The 17,340-nt window shown below is 38.7% G+C and overlaps 1 protein-coding gene across 1 annotated transcript in view; it reads right to left on the minus strand.

The window, feature by feature from the left end:
* The window catches only part of LOC140246023 (N-acyl-phosphatidylethanolamine-hydrolyzing phospholipase D-like), a 70,706-nt gene extending 55,098 nt beyond the window's left edge, over nt 1-15,608 (minus strand). The window contains exon 1 of the mRNA XM_072325471.1: nt 15,463-15,608. The gene's annotated coding sequence lies outside the window, so the exon portion shown is untranslated. The remainder of the gene's footprint in view (nt 1-15,462) is intronic.
* Between the last annotated feature and the right edge of the window lie 1,732 nt (nt 15,609-17,340).

A 17,340-nucleotide genomic window follows, 5' to 3' on the forward strand; every position in this document is an offset into this window, starting at 1 on the left:
GCTGCTCTGGGCCGTCTTCAAGATGTTAACAACATGGGCAATGCTTCCTTCAAATATTCCTGCTTAGCAGGGCTGAGACTGTCAAACGAGGCCATTCATATCTCGCGCAACACCCAAGAAATCTTTGACGAAATGCCAAGCACTCACTCAGAGAGGCAAAGCAATGTAAACAAATGTGACAACTAATACAACTTACTGCCAAAATAGACAGAAATCAAGATCACATTCAGGGCAAAGAGGGTAAGAGTGGAAAAAAGGAAGAAAGGACAGACAGAGAAAATGAATGAATGAATGAATGAATGAATAAATGAATGAATGAATGAATGAATGAATGAATGAATGAATGAATGAATGAATGAATGAATGAATGAATGAATAAATGAATGAATGAATGAATGAATGAATGAATGAATGAATTAATGAATGAATGAATAAATGAATGAATGAATGAATGACAGAATAAAATGTTGACTCAACTATGCCGTTGTAATGTACATTAACACGTGATCAAGCTCTCACAGCCAGCGGCCTGTAGGTAGGCCTACAGCATTCCAACCATTTATCTAGAAACTAGTATGGACTATACACTGTGCAAACACTAGTTTTTGTTAAAGGTAATGTAACACAGCTAATCATCAGCATTTTTATAGACTAAAATTTCAACAATCTCCTATGCCATCACTTAATGAGGTTCTAACCTGAACTCTAGGCTATAAACAAATTAAAGGGTTTTATGTTTTCTTGTCCTCAGCAAATGGTGTAATAAACAATTTTAATGACACAAGAGTTACAAAAACACAAATAGATCTGTAGGTATTTACAAAATGGAAGATTGCACATACAATGCAGCTTTTAAACAGAAGGATTTTCTACTGTCAGAGTTTATCTCATAGAGTAGCTTTTCCAGCAAACCACTGATTACCAAAATGCCATTGTTTTCTTTTCCGTTGAAAAGCTCACAAAGTACAGCATTAATGTCGAGCTACTAATGTTTAATCATACTCTATTGATACCAATGGTACAATGTACATCCACATTTCTCACACATTATAATCTATAATCAAAATTTGAAAATTCAACATTTGTTTTTCATGCAAATCACTAAGATCAAGCAAAGAGACAATTTTGCCCGATCGTTTCCTGATTTGTGCTGCTGAGTTTGTAACATTAAAACAAAGGGACAGAAATACTGACAGAAATAACTCCAAAAACAGACCAAGCAACAAAAATTCATGTAATTTGTTGACGGTACTTTCCTAGAAAACATAAGTCTCGTTGCTGCATTTATTCAAAAGAAAAATACAACTACAAATGCTATTTCTCTCTCCTAAAAATAAGCTATGACAAGAAAACAAAACCGAAGAACCCGCATACCTTTTGTAGACTGCAGCATCGCAGTAAAAGAACTGATGTGACATTGGAAGCATCTTGGATCAGTGAGCTTTCCAGTCATCAACAACAGATACAAGAGATGTTTCTCCAGATAGCCCAGATATCTACGAAGCTAACACTGGTTTATCACCAGATAGATCACAAATTCCACTCAGGATCCAAAGAAACAACACACACGAGATGGAGAGGAAGGGCTCCGCCTAGCAACGGTATATCCTCTGGAATTCACTGGATGATGCCTAGGCTGGCAGCCGAACACACATTAGGCTTCGACAAAGATTGCCCAGAGATTGAAGACAATCTATACCGTGTCCACTAGAATGGAGATGGCCCGCAGACTCGACGCGCCGATGTTGGTCCTATGTTAAGAGCACGGTTTAAACTTCTCAGAAAAGGAGAATTCGTTCAAGGAGAAGAGCTGATGAGTTACATCTGCGATGACAAGCCACCTATCCACTCATCTTTCCTGTTGTGAAAGAAATGGCACCAATCTTGTTCCCTAGAATTCTGTGGAAACTTCCAAGATCTCACTGCTTCTCCTCTGCTGTGCCTTCCTCTCTTTCTGGGTTGGACTGAAAGTGTGGACCCACGACAGGGCTTGCCGTCACAGCTTGCAGTGAAGTGCTAAAATCCCCCTGACTCAAACCCCCTTCCCCCTCCCCTCCCCCCCCCCTTCCCCTGCTGTCTGCATTGCTCTTCTCTGATTGGCTGAGCTAATGCACCACTTTGCTACTGTGTATTCATGGCCTCTGCAAAATCCAAGTATGATGATTGGTGCAATGGCTGCTAAGTGTCACACTTTTTAATGAATATTCATCAGCAGGATGCTTGCTGCATAGTCTAAACTTGCAGACCCAACTGAGATATCATAGTGTCATATTGATTTTAATATCTCATAAAGCATGCTCTGACTGCAAATGCACAAATATTTTTTTTTACTCAACAGTGATCTACTGCAAAATTACCTGTTATGCACAGACTTTCCATATTGTGATCAGATATATTAACCGAGCCGTGCAGCCTGCAGGAGAGCATCTACTGGCATGGATTATCACTTCTTTGAATATTTCCATTAAACATAATGAGGAAAGATACTCCTGATTGTCATCACACACTGCATCCACAACTCCAACTTGCACCAGATTGTGACGGGAAGGATGATATCCTATCATCTGAGCTAATCAGATTTTCCCCGCAATGCGTTGGAACCATCAAGCTGCAGCAAGCCAGCTGGGAAACTGGTTGAGGCATCAAGCTTCTGCACTTCGCAGGTGACGTGATGAGAAAACGACTTTCTCCCCTCCGTGCTAAAGTCGTCAAACCGAAGCCGAGGGGACCCTGAACCCCTCTTTTTTTCCCAAGACATCAATGAGAAAAGTGATGAATGAGTAAATAGTGAGATTGATACATTACACTAGTGCCATAGCACAGCGACAACCGCCATTATTTTCAATATTGGGTTAGATTACAGAGTATGCCTATGAATGTCAGCGTGGCTGGTATGAAGACCAACATTATTGCTATTCAATATTCCTCTCAGCCCTCAGGTTCTGTAAGGAAATTTCTCACATAACATTTGTCATGATGTGCTTTCTCTGTTGCACCCTTAATCAAGAGCAGCATTGCAGATTGGTAAGGTACCTTCAATAAAGGTATTGATTAGTAAGGTTCCTACATTAAAGGACAAATTTACCTTAATATATGTGAGGATTGAATTAATGCAGCAGTATTAGTAGAACACAGCAGTGAAAGTTTGAGGGAAATCAAACAGTCTGTTCAGTGCCGCCATCACTGGATGAGAAGACTACAGTTTATGATGTCACATGTGTAGAACAATATTTAAAGATAATATACAGATAATAATTTTTTTTTTTTTTTTTTTTTTTGGGGGGGGGGGGTGAAAGTATACATTCCCTCAACTTGTTACTGATGTATGTTAAGGGTAATGTTATTACCCATACCTTCTGAAAGAGGCAAGTCAAATGCTCTTTTATCATGTAAGAAAAAATGCTGAATTTTCTTGATGTTATTCTACACACCTTACTTTCTCAGAGAACAGAACTAATACACAGAGAATAGAGAGGAAGGGAGGCGAAGAAGAAATGTTATAAAACCCATCAGATGTAAAATCTGCTGACTAGTGATATTACAAGTTGAATATTACAGAACAAATCAACAAAATACCATGATATAAACTCAAAGACAGTTTACAGTTAATTCAGTGAAATAACGTCTGCACACAGATAGTCCTCCCCAGCAAGAATTTGCCATATTTACACACAATTTCTTTTAAGCATACAATATTTGTATCCAAATAAATGCTTCATTTCATAATTAATCAGCAGCAAAGCCCAGACACACTTGAGAAACTGATGCATATCCTCTTGACCTCCTCCCCCCCCCACCCCCCCCCCCCCAAAAAAAAAGGGGGGGGGGGGAAAAGAAAAAAAAAAAGCAAAGCCTGAGTCAGGAAAATGACCCAACTTTTCCAGGGGAATTTCCTCTGGTTATTTCTTCAACCATGGAAACAAAGCTCTACTGCCCTCAATTTATCAGAACAAAATGGGGGTAATCCTCCCATCCCCTTCCCCACCCTCTCCCCACCCCCATCCCCCCCCCCCCAAAAAAAGGAAAAATTAAACAGACAGGGCTTGGGGGAGGGATAGAGGGAGGGGAATCATGCAGTGGGGAAGCTGAGGAAATCTAAACAAATTCAATGAGAGAGAAACAAACATCTTTCAGAAGTGCTTGCGTCAAAAATCCCCTGGCTTAGGCTCTTCCTCTGGGAGAGGAACCCCAGAGATCAGGGACTCTGACAAAGATAGACACCCAGAGTTCACACCCTGAATTACGCACTCCCTCCAAAGAGAGAGCGGGGGTCAATGAGCACCTTAAAGGCGGCAATCCTCCACCGCAAGTCATCCTTACAAAGAAATTATGGGATCTTCATAGATTTAAAGGGGAATTCCAGACTAGTTAAAAGTTAGTCTGATAAGAAAGAGTAAAATATTGCAAGCAAAACAGTGAAAACTCAGTCAAAACAGAATGACAATTAAGGAAATTATGAAATTGTGACATTTCACCAGTTTGCACAACACAGTTTGTGAACGGTCAATATCAATATTCAAATGAGTGAGTTCACGATGTCTTTGCTTCACTACTTGCCATATAATTTGCATACAAAATATTACAATTTTTTTAACACAATTATGCTCCAGTCTCAAATCTTAATAAATCTGACTGATCATTATTTTGAAAGTATTCAGCCAGAAATAACATTATTTTACACTTAAATAGCAAACAAAAAATCACTACTTTTTATCTGATTTTGATCAAAATTTTGCTGTTGAGATCATAAAATTCTACTCTTTTTTTCTTACTTCTTTTAAAATGGTTGGGAATTCCCCTTCCACTCTGTGATTACAATTAGCATCCCTTCCATGAATAATTCCAATGCCATTTTGCAATGGTGGTCCTGACAGAGTTAGGAAACTGATCTCGTTTTACCAAAGTTTTCAATTCAGTATATATCATGATGTAACATTTACATGATAATACATTAGATTCTTTAACCCTGAGGTGACGGGAAGAAAGTATTTTTGAGAGATATTACAACAAATTATCTTTTTGATCTCATATCCTACAACTACATGAGTTGCTTGTGCTGAAAATATCAAACACATCCTGTTCCAACACAAAATTCCACCTTCCGAAATGATATCATGAAGGGGTTCATGAGGGTGCTTTACTGCCTCTAAAGATAGTACACTTTGGTACGTATATTTAAATAACAGCAAAGCAACAAAGAGAAAAGAAAGAGATGTTGCATATATTGCTTGTTGGTAGTGCAGAGAGTAGCCATTTTCTTGCTCCATAAAAAAAAAATATATATATATTGTATATAGATGACTTCATAGGGAATAGACTGCCTAAACTTGGATTCAAAGGGGGAAAATCCTTTGTGTGTGTGTGTGTACATACAGTATATGTTAGTGTATGATTTGCCAATAAAATGCCTTATCATCTTCAGTCCCGTAGGGCGGAATCCACACACAAGCGCAAAGATATTGCCATGGTATACAATACAGATTTCTATCAAAGTTGAAAGCTTCACAAATACACTTTGATGCTCTCAATAACACTCTGACTACTATTTGGATGCAGTCAAACCCATCCACTGCATTACATGTATGTCTCTTACTTTGAATGACAAAAAAAAAGAAAGAAAAAAGAGTTACTGCAACCTCTGCTACATCATAAGAACTCAGGAAAATGAGTTGAAACTTGCAGGGTATTACAAAGAAAAAAGTGACAACAATAACAACAACAACAACTTTCCCATAGTGGGTAAGAGCCCAATACTTCTAGGCGGGCAAGTGCCCTTTCATCGTATTCGCCTGAGAGCGAGTTTCAGTTTTTCATGGCAAGTGGGCCAGTATGTTTGTAGCACCATAAACCACATACGATATGCCCTTACTTGTTGCTATTACAAGATTTATGCTACCGACACTCACACTACACATCGAATTCAGGAATGATTTATAGGTGAAACGGTGATGTCTTCATGATGCAATTTGCAACAAACACACAAGACAGCTTGCCCTGAGCAAGTAAAACTCAGTCTAGCAATCAACACGAATGAGCACTCACATGTTAAAAGGCGGGGACCATTGCCAACATGCTCATCTGAGTAACAAGGAGAAAAATGCAATGATATTCCCTTCACGGTACCATCAATTCATGATGCAGTCAGTTTTGAAATAGCTCTCCAAACCAGTTTAATATGAAAGTCCCACTTCCGATGAGATTCCTTATCAACTTTATTCTTTCCTGAGGGGGGATTAATTACCGTTAGGATCCTGCCATTTTTGCTTCACAGTGGAGGTGTGGTTAGATTATGTTTTGGTTACTTCATAAGTATCTAACCATGGCGACAGTATTCCATGGTGAAACACTCAAAACATAAACCTACCTCAAAAAGTAAAACACCCATAACTAAAGAGCAACAATGAACTAAAAAGATGCAATTCAAACATAAATTCTGCAGACACACACTCAAAAAAACAGAATAAAAGGATTACATTTGCTCCTTAACATGAAGACCTACAGTGCGTCTCATGAAAAACATTGCCTGAGCAGTAAATCATTTGCAAATCCCACAGATCCGTGTGTCCAGCAAGCATGTGGGATGGTTCACAATAGAACATAAAAGATGGAAACTCCTCACCTGTCATCCTGCGAAAACATCATTAATTCATAACCGTTACGTTTGCGAATCGTTAACTTCGACGTCTACGTATTCCAGCAGGATAGAGAGAAGTAGAGTGAGAGAGCGTTAGATGGGGACTTGTATCCTTGGCAGAGCCTGTACAGAAATGGGTGCTGCGTAATGTGGGTTCAACTATACTCAACATGTATTGGTTGAGGATTTCCCAAAGGACAGGGGACAAATGGGAGCTAACCAGCACCTGGCTCGCCGCATCGATGACTAAAACAGTCCAAGTCTGTTTTCAGCCAAGCCACTCCGTAACACGTTAAGCCTCTTGTCAACTCCACAGCAAAAATTAGCCAAGCTGGCAGATGATGGCTGGCAGGTTACCAACACACAGAACCAAACTCTGCTCCATCCCAAACTTTCCACACGTCTTTAGTTCAGGCGCTGATTCCACACACACTGCTGACAAACTTGCAGTATGTCACTCTCAAAATATACTGACAAAAGATAGTACATAGCGTAAGAGTACAAAAAATAAGAGGAAGCAATATCTATGAAAATAGATCATTCACCAGTTTGTGACTTGTTTTTAAGATTAGATTTGGAAACCACATCTGATTCAGAAAGAAGTTAATGGCTCAAATAGATGAAAAAAAAACTAATTTGCACTACTTTCTATCTAGAAATCCCGCAATAAACTTACCCATAATGGGACTTTCGTAAAGCTCTTGTTCAAACTAGCTGATAGAAAAAGGACTTCCGCCTTCAGCCTCCCAACAGTTTACATTCTTGAACAGAGCCGTAATTGTACAACAGGACATACTCTCTGGAATTGCTTTACATTCCAGAAGAATTCTGACAATATACCTGCAACACTCTGCTACACAAATTCAAAGTACACATTGCGAAATGGAATGTGGTCTTAAGTCCAGAAATGCTAGGTCGCAAAGGATGCAAGCATTATTGAAACTTCATTGATCTTGAACTCTAGCACTGGGGCAAAAGCAATGGGGCACATTTGGGATAACAATACATCTGCTTCCAATGGGATATTTAGTCAGAGAACACTATAGGGTATGTGTTTCTCTGAACATGTTTTATCTTCAGGGTCAATACAAGGTCAACCTACAGTGTATTATCATATGCTGAGTCCAACAAAAGTATTCATTGCTCAAATGGGATACAATGTAATTGTCTCAAACAACATCAATAACATGTGCACAAGTTAGAGGCCATCATTTGGTTCCACAGCACCGGAATCATGTGACTGGAAATATACACAAAGTCTAATGGTTTTTGGGGAAAATATTTCTGCAGATACAGACATTTGTTAGACTCTCATTTTAACTAGCCATTTTTACTTTTTGCGTAATATCAAGGCTGACTGAGAAATTAAAAGATTGTTGTAATATTGATAGGAAAATGATATGCATATTGACGCATTTACAGTCAAAATCTGATACCTGGTAGTGAATCCCTCTCTAGAGAATCCCTTTTGTGGATGTAATTATTGTATAAAATAAAATATTGGGCATGACATAACCAAGCTCTTGAAGTATTTAAGCAAATGTGACTGGGAATATCAGTGAAGGGGTTTGACAAGTCTTGTTGCAACGGTGGTGACGTATCTCTGGCTGGTTTAATCTGTGTGAGTAATTACCTCCGCTAGATGCGGCAAAGAGGCGTTAAGACAGCCTACGGCACAAAGCAACATCACTTCCATGATGGACATGGTGTGACGACAGCAGGGGCACAAAAGAAGGGAGTCTATAAAATGGTTTGTCGTTTCCTCAGTCAAATAATCAAGCAGCCTCTATTCTTATACACTCATCTATTTATCTATTTTTTTGTTTATTTATTTACTTACCTATTTGTCATTCTCCTTAAAATTCCTTGTTTCATTTATTTAGACTTTTATTCATTATCACAGTTCAATTTGGAAAAAAGCAAAAAAAAACAACAACAACAACAAGAAGCATTCGGGGCAATTTTACAAGTATGCCAATCATTCAAAAAACAAAGAAGAAACAAAATAAAAGAAAAAATAAAGAATAATTACTAAAGAAGAATAATGAAATTACTTACGGAAGATACGCAACATGGCTTTAATATGGTACCTATACACGTGTATATACTACATTCAGTTTGAATTTGCTGATTGATTTTGTCTTTTCAATGCGTTCTGCTTTCTTTTCTTATCAATAAATGCTACTTCCCACTCGTGGTAGAGTATATCTTATGCAGCTCAAGAGCCAAGGACCATAGATATCACAACATACTACAAAAATGCTAAAGTATTAATAGACAATGAAAAAACAAACAAATGCAAGATATACGAATCAAGGGTTATTTGTTGTATAAGCATGTATCATATTTTATATGGGCACACACTATACATCACTGCTGAAAAATGATGGCAATTTTCTACATTAACAAGAAAAGAGTCAAGTGAGTACCGTAGTTAGAACAATAGAGTGCAATTATGTAGAAAGAGGGAGTATATTAAAGTGTCTTTCTATTTTTCATATGAAGAGTCACCACACATAACAAAATAGAAGAGACAAATAATAAAGGGTACAGCTACCCACACACATCTATCCTAAAGGTCAGAAGGAGGTTAGCCAGTGACATGCGCACATTGCATGACTCATTAACAAAAAGGAAGAGAGAAATTAGGGCCCTAAAATCATTGTGATGGAATTCCTTGCAATCACCAACACATCGCCAGTTTGTGCACACACGGCAGCACAGAGCGGTTGCCTTGGAGTTGTTCACACACAACTTTAATATACAAAGGAAACTTTCAATTTCGAAATAACAACAAAACTCTACCCCACTGTCATGTGTATAGTAACTGGTTATATCTCAGACTATGTTTTATCAATTTGCAACCATACTGAAGATGGATGCTTACAGATCATGCACTGTATGCCACAGTGCCGAAGTGCACAAACAGCAAATGTCAATCTGTCCCTTATCTTCGACAAAGTTCATTAAATTCTAAAAATAATCATGTTTCACACTTGACATGGCATGAATGTCTAAAGGAACAGTATGTACATACATGTGTAGTTCATTCACAAATAAGACTCCAAGAATGACGGTGACCATTGTTAAAGAAGAAAAAGTTAGTCCCATGGCATATTAAACAGAATCTCTGCTGTTCATAATTAGCACCAAAGAACAAATGTCCATATATGAATTTTTATTAGAAACCTTTGCAATACTGTATAAGCATGAATGAGGAGGTCATAGACATTTTTGTGAGATGTTGTTTTCATGAAATGACACCAAGTCTAGTGTAAGTGCACTATTACCCTAGCGCATGTACACATTTTCGCATGTTGTTAAATTATTGGTCTGACAGGAATTAAGAAAATTCAGAAAAATATGCAAAAAATAATTTGATATTTCACCGGATGAAATATTCTGTCTATTGCATGAATGAAAAACATTTTATTATTTAATCTTTATAATAATTAACAATAGATCCTTGTCATTTGAAATTTTATGAATTTAAAAACAGGAGAGAATGTGCGAGATGTGAGATCGAGAGAGTGTTGAGCACCATAATATGCTAGTGCGCTGCCAGTCAATATGTTTGATCGCATGCACACTGCAAACGCAAGCATTTTAGATTGTACGATTAAGAGTACCGGGCTCTTAGCACGCGTGCAAATGGAGCAAATCGCACGCATCTAAGCCTGCACCGTAAATGGAGCCCTAACTGCATGAATGATGACGTAATAGTAAAACGGGACAAATGATCAATATCAAACAACCAATGAATCAAATGACAAGGATCCATTTAGGTGTTATATAAAGTGTGATATGATAGTGTTTTGCATTGCTATGTTCCATCATATTTTCAATGTTCCATTGCTTTGCTTTAGGTGGCAAAAAGGTCACTGGAAGGTCATACAAGGAGAGATAACATCCAGGTAGAAATCTGAGTCAGAGTAGGCAACCCTCACTGAGTGTGAAGCAGGTTACGATATCTTTAAAATAATTCAATGCCATGGAAACTGGCAAAATACAATCCAGAAATCAGGCGCACACTCATCCTGTGTGATACATTAATTTTTCGTCATATTTCGTCGAGTACAAATTGTTGTTTTTTTTTAAATCTGAGGAGGGAAGAGTATAAAATTTTTATCAGGTACGTGGGCTTTTTTCACCTGCAAAAAGGTGTGCCTAGAATGTCACTCTTCCTCTGGAATGATGGGTCTGCATCCCGTGACTGACGTGCCCTGAATTCTGGGGAGGATGGAGAGGAGAAATGCCATCAGACATTAATCTAATTCAGTTCTAACTTTTCTCAAATCACACTACCCTACCTTCATCGCCGTCCACAGAGCTTCCCGCGGAAGCGTTCAACTATGCTATGAGTCATCGTGGACGGGGTCCACTTTAGATGCTGTAATGTGCACTTGGCTTCCACTGGGATTGGACTTTGCAAATCATACAATCTGCCATAATATAAAAACAAGCTTTTAATTATTGCTAATATAATAGCTGTATCATGTGAGGCTTATTGTATATTACTTTAGTTCATTTCATCATTGTTAGAGGGTACAAATCATCCTTGTATTTCTGTAGCAGCATCCTTTGATGCAATTGATGTGCTCTTTGTAAATGAAAACATATGATGTGTGATCCAGAATTGCGTTCCCATAGTGATTAATTGAAAGCCTGCTGTAAATTATCCAATTGCATCACAATGCAGCACACTACCCCTGCTGTCTGAATGGGAAATTTAGTTCCTCCATCATCAAAGCTTGCGGAACAGAATGCAAGCCATTCACTGGATTGGTCTGTAACTAATTTCCATTCTTGTTATCATTTGAGGTTCCCCTGGGAGTACTTTCACACACTTTTGCTTCATGCAAATCTAGTTCCTCATGTGCCAAGCCAGGATATAAATATATTCCATTTCTATTCTGTCCACATCCTATTGAGGAAATCTCTACTCTGTGGCAGATAAGTGCCCAAATACACTCACACATAAGAACTGCATATCGTTTTTTGCTAACAAATTACACTATAAACATTTAAACAAAACCTATAATTGTTTATCCCTTTTTCATTTTCTGCAACATTACCAGGACTTGCAGAATCCCTACACCTTGTGGGCAGACCTAAAAAGGATGGCTAGTGACTGATCATTGGGAATCAGTGGGAATGCTGGGGATGATTGTTCCAATCCTTGAGGGATTCATTTAAGAGTACATTATATATCTATTGTTGTGTGAAAATTATTTGCTTCAGAATGGTCTCACATTCAAGTAATGTGCAGTTTAATGTTTCCAGGTTAGCATGCCTGTACAGTGACGGGCGATTAAACTGCACATTACTTGAATATGAGACCATTCTGAAGCAAATAATTTTCACACAACAATATATATATAAGGTACTCTTAACCCTAACTAGGCCGGGCTATTCAGGTAGATGATAGAGCCGGGGGGGGGGGCCTCCCAGGCCCCCCCTCCGGATCTCGGCCGTCGACTGCGCGATCGCGACGAAAATTGGCACGCGCATTGCCTATGATGTAATCTAAAGTACCGTGAAGTTAATTTTTTCAAAAATTATCATTTACACTAAATTATGCTAATTTATGCATAATGATGCGTGAAATCAGACAATTTGGTATAAATCACTAAATAAAGCTCAAAACAGGCACATTTTTTGTGTAAATATTCTTTTCAGTGTCCTTAGCAAATGTAAGAGAAAAAAATTGCGCAATCAGAAAAAATTTCCTAAGTATTTTATTGTTTTCTGAATTTCTTATGTATTTCTTTGTTTTTTCGACTTTATGTTTTTCATTGTTTTTTCGATAAAATTTGTCCATGACACTGTTCCGAACAAGAAAATGCGTTATTAATTGATTTTAATCAATATAACCCCAAAATAATCATGCTTTTATGAAATTTGTCTGTAAACACAGTTTGCATTGAAATTGTACACAAATTCACGTTTTTGAGCAATTTTTGGTCTGACATGCACGTGCATATTTATGCGCAGCGTCGGAACCGCGCACCCAGGCATCGCAAATTTGGTGTCAAAAGATGCGGGAGACTCGAAAGAAAAAAGTCATGAAACGTCGCGGCGATAGCTTCTCGCGATAGCGATACATCGCGCGAAACGTCGAGGGGGGGGCCTCGGAGGCCCCCCCCCCGGCCTAGTTAGGGTTAAATGAATCCCACAGGGATTGGAACAATCATCCCCCAGCATTCCCACTGATTCCACTGATCAGTTACTAGCCATCCCCTTTAAGTCCTGCATGTGCTTTTCAGTTTCTACAATCTGTTTCGAAAACATTGTATGTAAAATGTATCTTGAACACATATTGCTTACATTGTAAAATGGATAAAAGACATGGATGTAAAAAATTATGGCAAGCAGGTGAAATGTTTTGCAGCATGGCACGTTTCACATCAGACTCCTATTTCAAAGCGTCATATTTTCTACACGACAGAACCAGATAGTGAAGACTTCAATTTTAATAAAACACTACAAATTGTCACTATCACATGAGGCTGGCTAAGCCTGTAAATATGTCGGGTGTTATCAGTCTGCACCCTCTAGAAAAAGGCAATACACTCTGTCTCTACTGTGAAGGAGAGAATGTGAGGGTTCCCTTGTGTCACAAACTATGCAAGCAAAAGATCCACTACTTGGCTTCTCACTACAGGCTGGGTAAAAACCAAGTGAAGTCGTCTGCTCCACAAGAGTGGGCAAAAATAGGGGAATGACATCAACCCCTATGCAGGGGGATGGGGCATTTCATGAAGCGTTTGTCTGACCAATTTGTCGGACAAATTTGCTCTCAACCAATCAGATGCAAGGATTTCAGTAGCATATGACAATTTGTCAGAAAAAATATCTAACAAAATGCTTTCATGAAATGTTCCCCAAGTTGGCCCCGAGAAGCCTAGTGCCAGAGAGGGAAGAGGAGGAGATGGAGGAAGAGAACAAAAGAGGAGGAGGAGGACGAGGACGAAGAGGAGGAGGAGGAGGAGGAGGAGGAGAAAGAGGAAAGAAAGTTTTCTGCTCCACACAAATGGGCAAAAGTGGGTGAATGACATCAAACCCTATGAAGGCTGCCTTACACATTTTGGACTGAGCAGCTAATACTTGTTTATGAGAGTTGAATCCAAGGACTGTTTCTTTGAGCATGAGTATTGAGACGGTTACAAAGGTATCAATCGCAACCTCAAAGGCTGTTATATGGGGGGGGGGGGGAGGAGAGGATTGTGCGAATGAAGTAAATCAAACCTGCCAGCAATCTGCTTCACAAATGGATTCTGATATTCCCCACAGCCATTCATTGATAAAGGGAAGCTCATTTAGTTGCATCTATAATCACGACAGAAAAAAAAAATGCACCGTCACGAACTCCGGGAGTAAATTTTCATATACAGTCGATTGCCAAATTGTAACAGACGACATTGACATCTCCCTGTACAAACAAAAAGGCCCAAAGCACCAGTAAAATTGTGATATTTCTTGAAACAATCACAGCTTCCACATATTGGAATTTATGGTGCGCAAATCTTACGAGCTGGAATAAAACAAAATTGAACATAAATCCACATGCAGCCTTTTTGATGCCGAAATGGAGATAACTCCCAATAGAAACGAACCTCGGAGAAAGAATATATTTCACAATGACGGAATTGTCAACGTGGGAGATGTCGGGAGTCATTCATTAAATCTACAATCTAGACGAGCAAATCTGATTTGGAACAGAGAAGGCTTCCATACAAAGCAGTCCAATATCGTGCAATCTTCTCTACAGAGCAAGAACAACGAATACCTCTTGCAGTAATATCTCCCCAGTTTACGTTGTATTCAAAGTCAACATGGAAAGTCAGCGTGGAAGGACAAAATCTAAATGGTATGCATACGCTATTGCCCTTTTTTTTTTTCTTACTCCAAGTACTTCTATACCACATGAAGGTGAGTGTCTACACAAAATTACCCCCAGCAGATTACATTTTATCATTAAAGCTACAGTCATACTACTTTATAGGTGCAGAGGTATTATCATCAAAGGTTCTCTGAAATACAAATGCATGTTGATTTGTGTTGATTGATCATACCCTCAACATCACTTTTGTGGTGACATGAATATCTAGAAACATTCCATATATTTTTAACCAATTTTTAAAACATTTTTCTTCAGATTACTTGGATACGCCCACAAAAAATCCTTCCAAACCAATATTCCTGCTGTGACCTCATCTGTCAATCATTGCTAGAGTACCGATATGTTCAACAAAATACATTGGAATGCACCTTCCCCTCCACTCAGCATAACTTGCATGTTTCTGTGATATTACTGTAACTAACAAAAGACATGGTAGCCACCTCAGCCATCTATGCACTGTCCTTCCAGTGGGCTCTGTTTACGTTAGAAACAAATACGAAATAATACAAAACTAAACAACACCAGAATAGAACTTACTAAACCACGTCAAAGAAGCAGTAAATCTGCAGGCATTCCCCCTGGACTCCATGGTAATTAACAAGAAAATGATCCCTTATTCCTATACAACTAGGGTTCACCTCGATAATTCCAGGTACCGAGGACTGTACGTGTCTCTGTCACTCGACAGAAAAGTATTGGAATGTAGCCATCCTAATACACACGACATGCTCACATTTCTTTCAGAACTGAAACTAGTCGTACCCAATGGTCCAACAGCCATAAAAATGCACCTCAATATCAAGCCCAAAGTATCAGTCTAGAGCTCAAAGGATGGAGGCAGTCCATAAATGCATGCACCTTACCTGCATAAATTTGTTTACATACAAAGTATAATACAGACAACATCCTGTCGTCTCACACCTACCCAAGACAGAGAGAGGATGACCAAAGCGGATTTCTTCCCTGGTCACACGGCCGGTCTGAGATGACCAAGGCACAGGTGGTGGGCCTTTGACCAAGGGCACTCCTAGGACACAACCCGGGGACTGTTGATTTTCTTCATTTCGATTCTTGGGACCAAACTTCTGTGATGTGAATGACAAACCAGAGGGAAAAACACAAGAAAAAGAAGCTGGTTACGGCTTGTGCTTGAATAATCTTTGACAGTGCATGAGCTGCCTATCATACCTCTGTGCATGTATATGTATACATTATACTGTGTAAGCTGTTATTTTCGTGAGGGTTTAATTTTCATGAATTTTGAGAATCACAATTGGATCACAAATTTAGTAACACACGAAAATGTCGCCTTGTGCTTGGGTAATAGTGCACCTATGATAGCGTCGGTGTCAGTTCGCGAAAACAACATCTCGTGAAAATGTCTGTGACCTCCTCATTCGCAAAAATATCTGTACACGAAAACAACAGCTTATACAGTATCTTAATTCAATGTGCACTATACAGTATGTCCCAAAAAAAATTACAACGCGGCCCTCCGCAATGATATCTTTGAAAATAGTGAATCAATCTAAATATAAATTCAGGGTATGAAACTATAACTCATTGCCCACATCTTACAGAAAACCCCATTCGATTTGCTCCAGTGGTCAAAGAGAAATACGGAATTTTGTAGAGGATGTCGGGAATCTCTTCTGTCCAAATTCTGTCTATTATTCACACACAACAGCATTGAATTGCTAAAATTGGAAGAATCAGACTCATGACATGCTTTACAGCAATCCACATTTCTCTGTGACCGCTTAACCAAATTGAATGGGGTTTTCTGCAAAATAGAGCTAAGATGTTATATCTTAAGACCCTGAAGTAGCACTTAGACAAGTTGATCATATTAGGTGTTATCAATTCGAAAATCTGATTGTAATTTTTTGGGCGACTTACTGCAGTATGTCCCCCCAAAAATGACAATCAGATTTTCGCATTGATAATGCCCAATATGATTAATTTTTTTAAATTGTACTTCAGAGTCTTAAAATATAACATTTTAGCTCTATTTTGCAGAAATTCCCAATCGATTTGGTTAAGCGGTCACAGAGAAATGTGGATTGTTGTAAAGCATGTCATGAATCGGATTCTTCCGAGTTTAGCATTTCGATGATCTTGTGTGTGAATAATAGACAGAACTTGGACAGAAGAGATTCCTGACATCCTCTACAAAATTCCGTATTTCTCTTTGACCACTGAAGCAAATCGAGTGGGGTTTTCTGTAAGATATGGGCAATGAGTTATAGTTTCATACCCTGAATTTGTATTTAGATTGATTCACTATTTTTAAAGATATCATTGCGGAGGGACCCGTTGTAATTTTTGTGTTGGGGACATACTGTACATCTACATTTGACACTTTCAGACAGCCATAAAAGCATTGCCTAGACTAAAGGGGGGGGGGGGGGGGCTGTGATACAATTTTTTGGGAACAAAATTCTTTCCTTACAGCAAAGGTGTTCTCTGTACCAGTACATTAACTCTCACTCCAGTGTCAATTTTTGAAAAAAAAAAATCATAACCCTCTAGCAAAAGCTTTCCCAAAGTAGTATATGATGTCTATAATAGCACCTATTTCACGGGATACAAAGTTCTTAACTGTGCAAGTGCGAGACTTGCGCATATTAACCCAATGACATCTAGTCCTAAGTATCCTCAGGCAGGCGTCTATGGGAGAAATGTGTGTTATAATAGCAAAATCAACTCATCCTCAGTGGGTTAATGAGCTTTGGCTGCTGTGGACTCGTTACAAACCAAGGTCTTGTCTGACTGCTCTCATATATAATTGTCTTGTGTCAGG

The sequence above is a fragment of the Diadema setosum genome, chromosome 2 (genome assembly GCF_964275005.1).
Source record: "Diadema setosum chromosome 2, eeDiaSeto1, whole genome shotgun sequence".
NCBI lineage: Eukaryota > Metazoa > Echinodermata > Echinoidea > Diadematoida > Diadematidae > Diadema > Diadema setosum.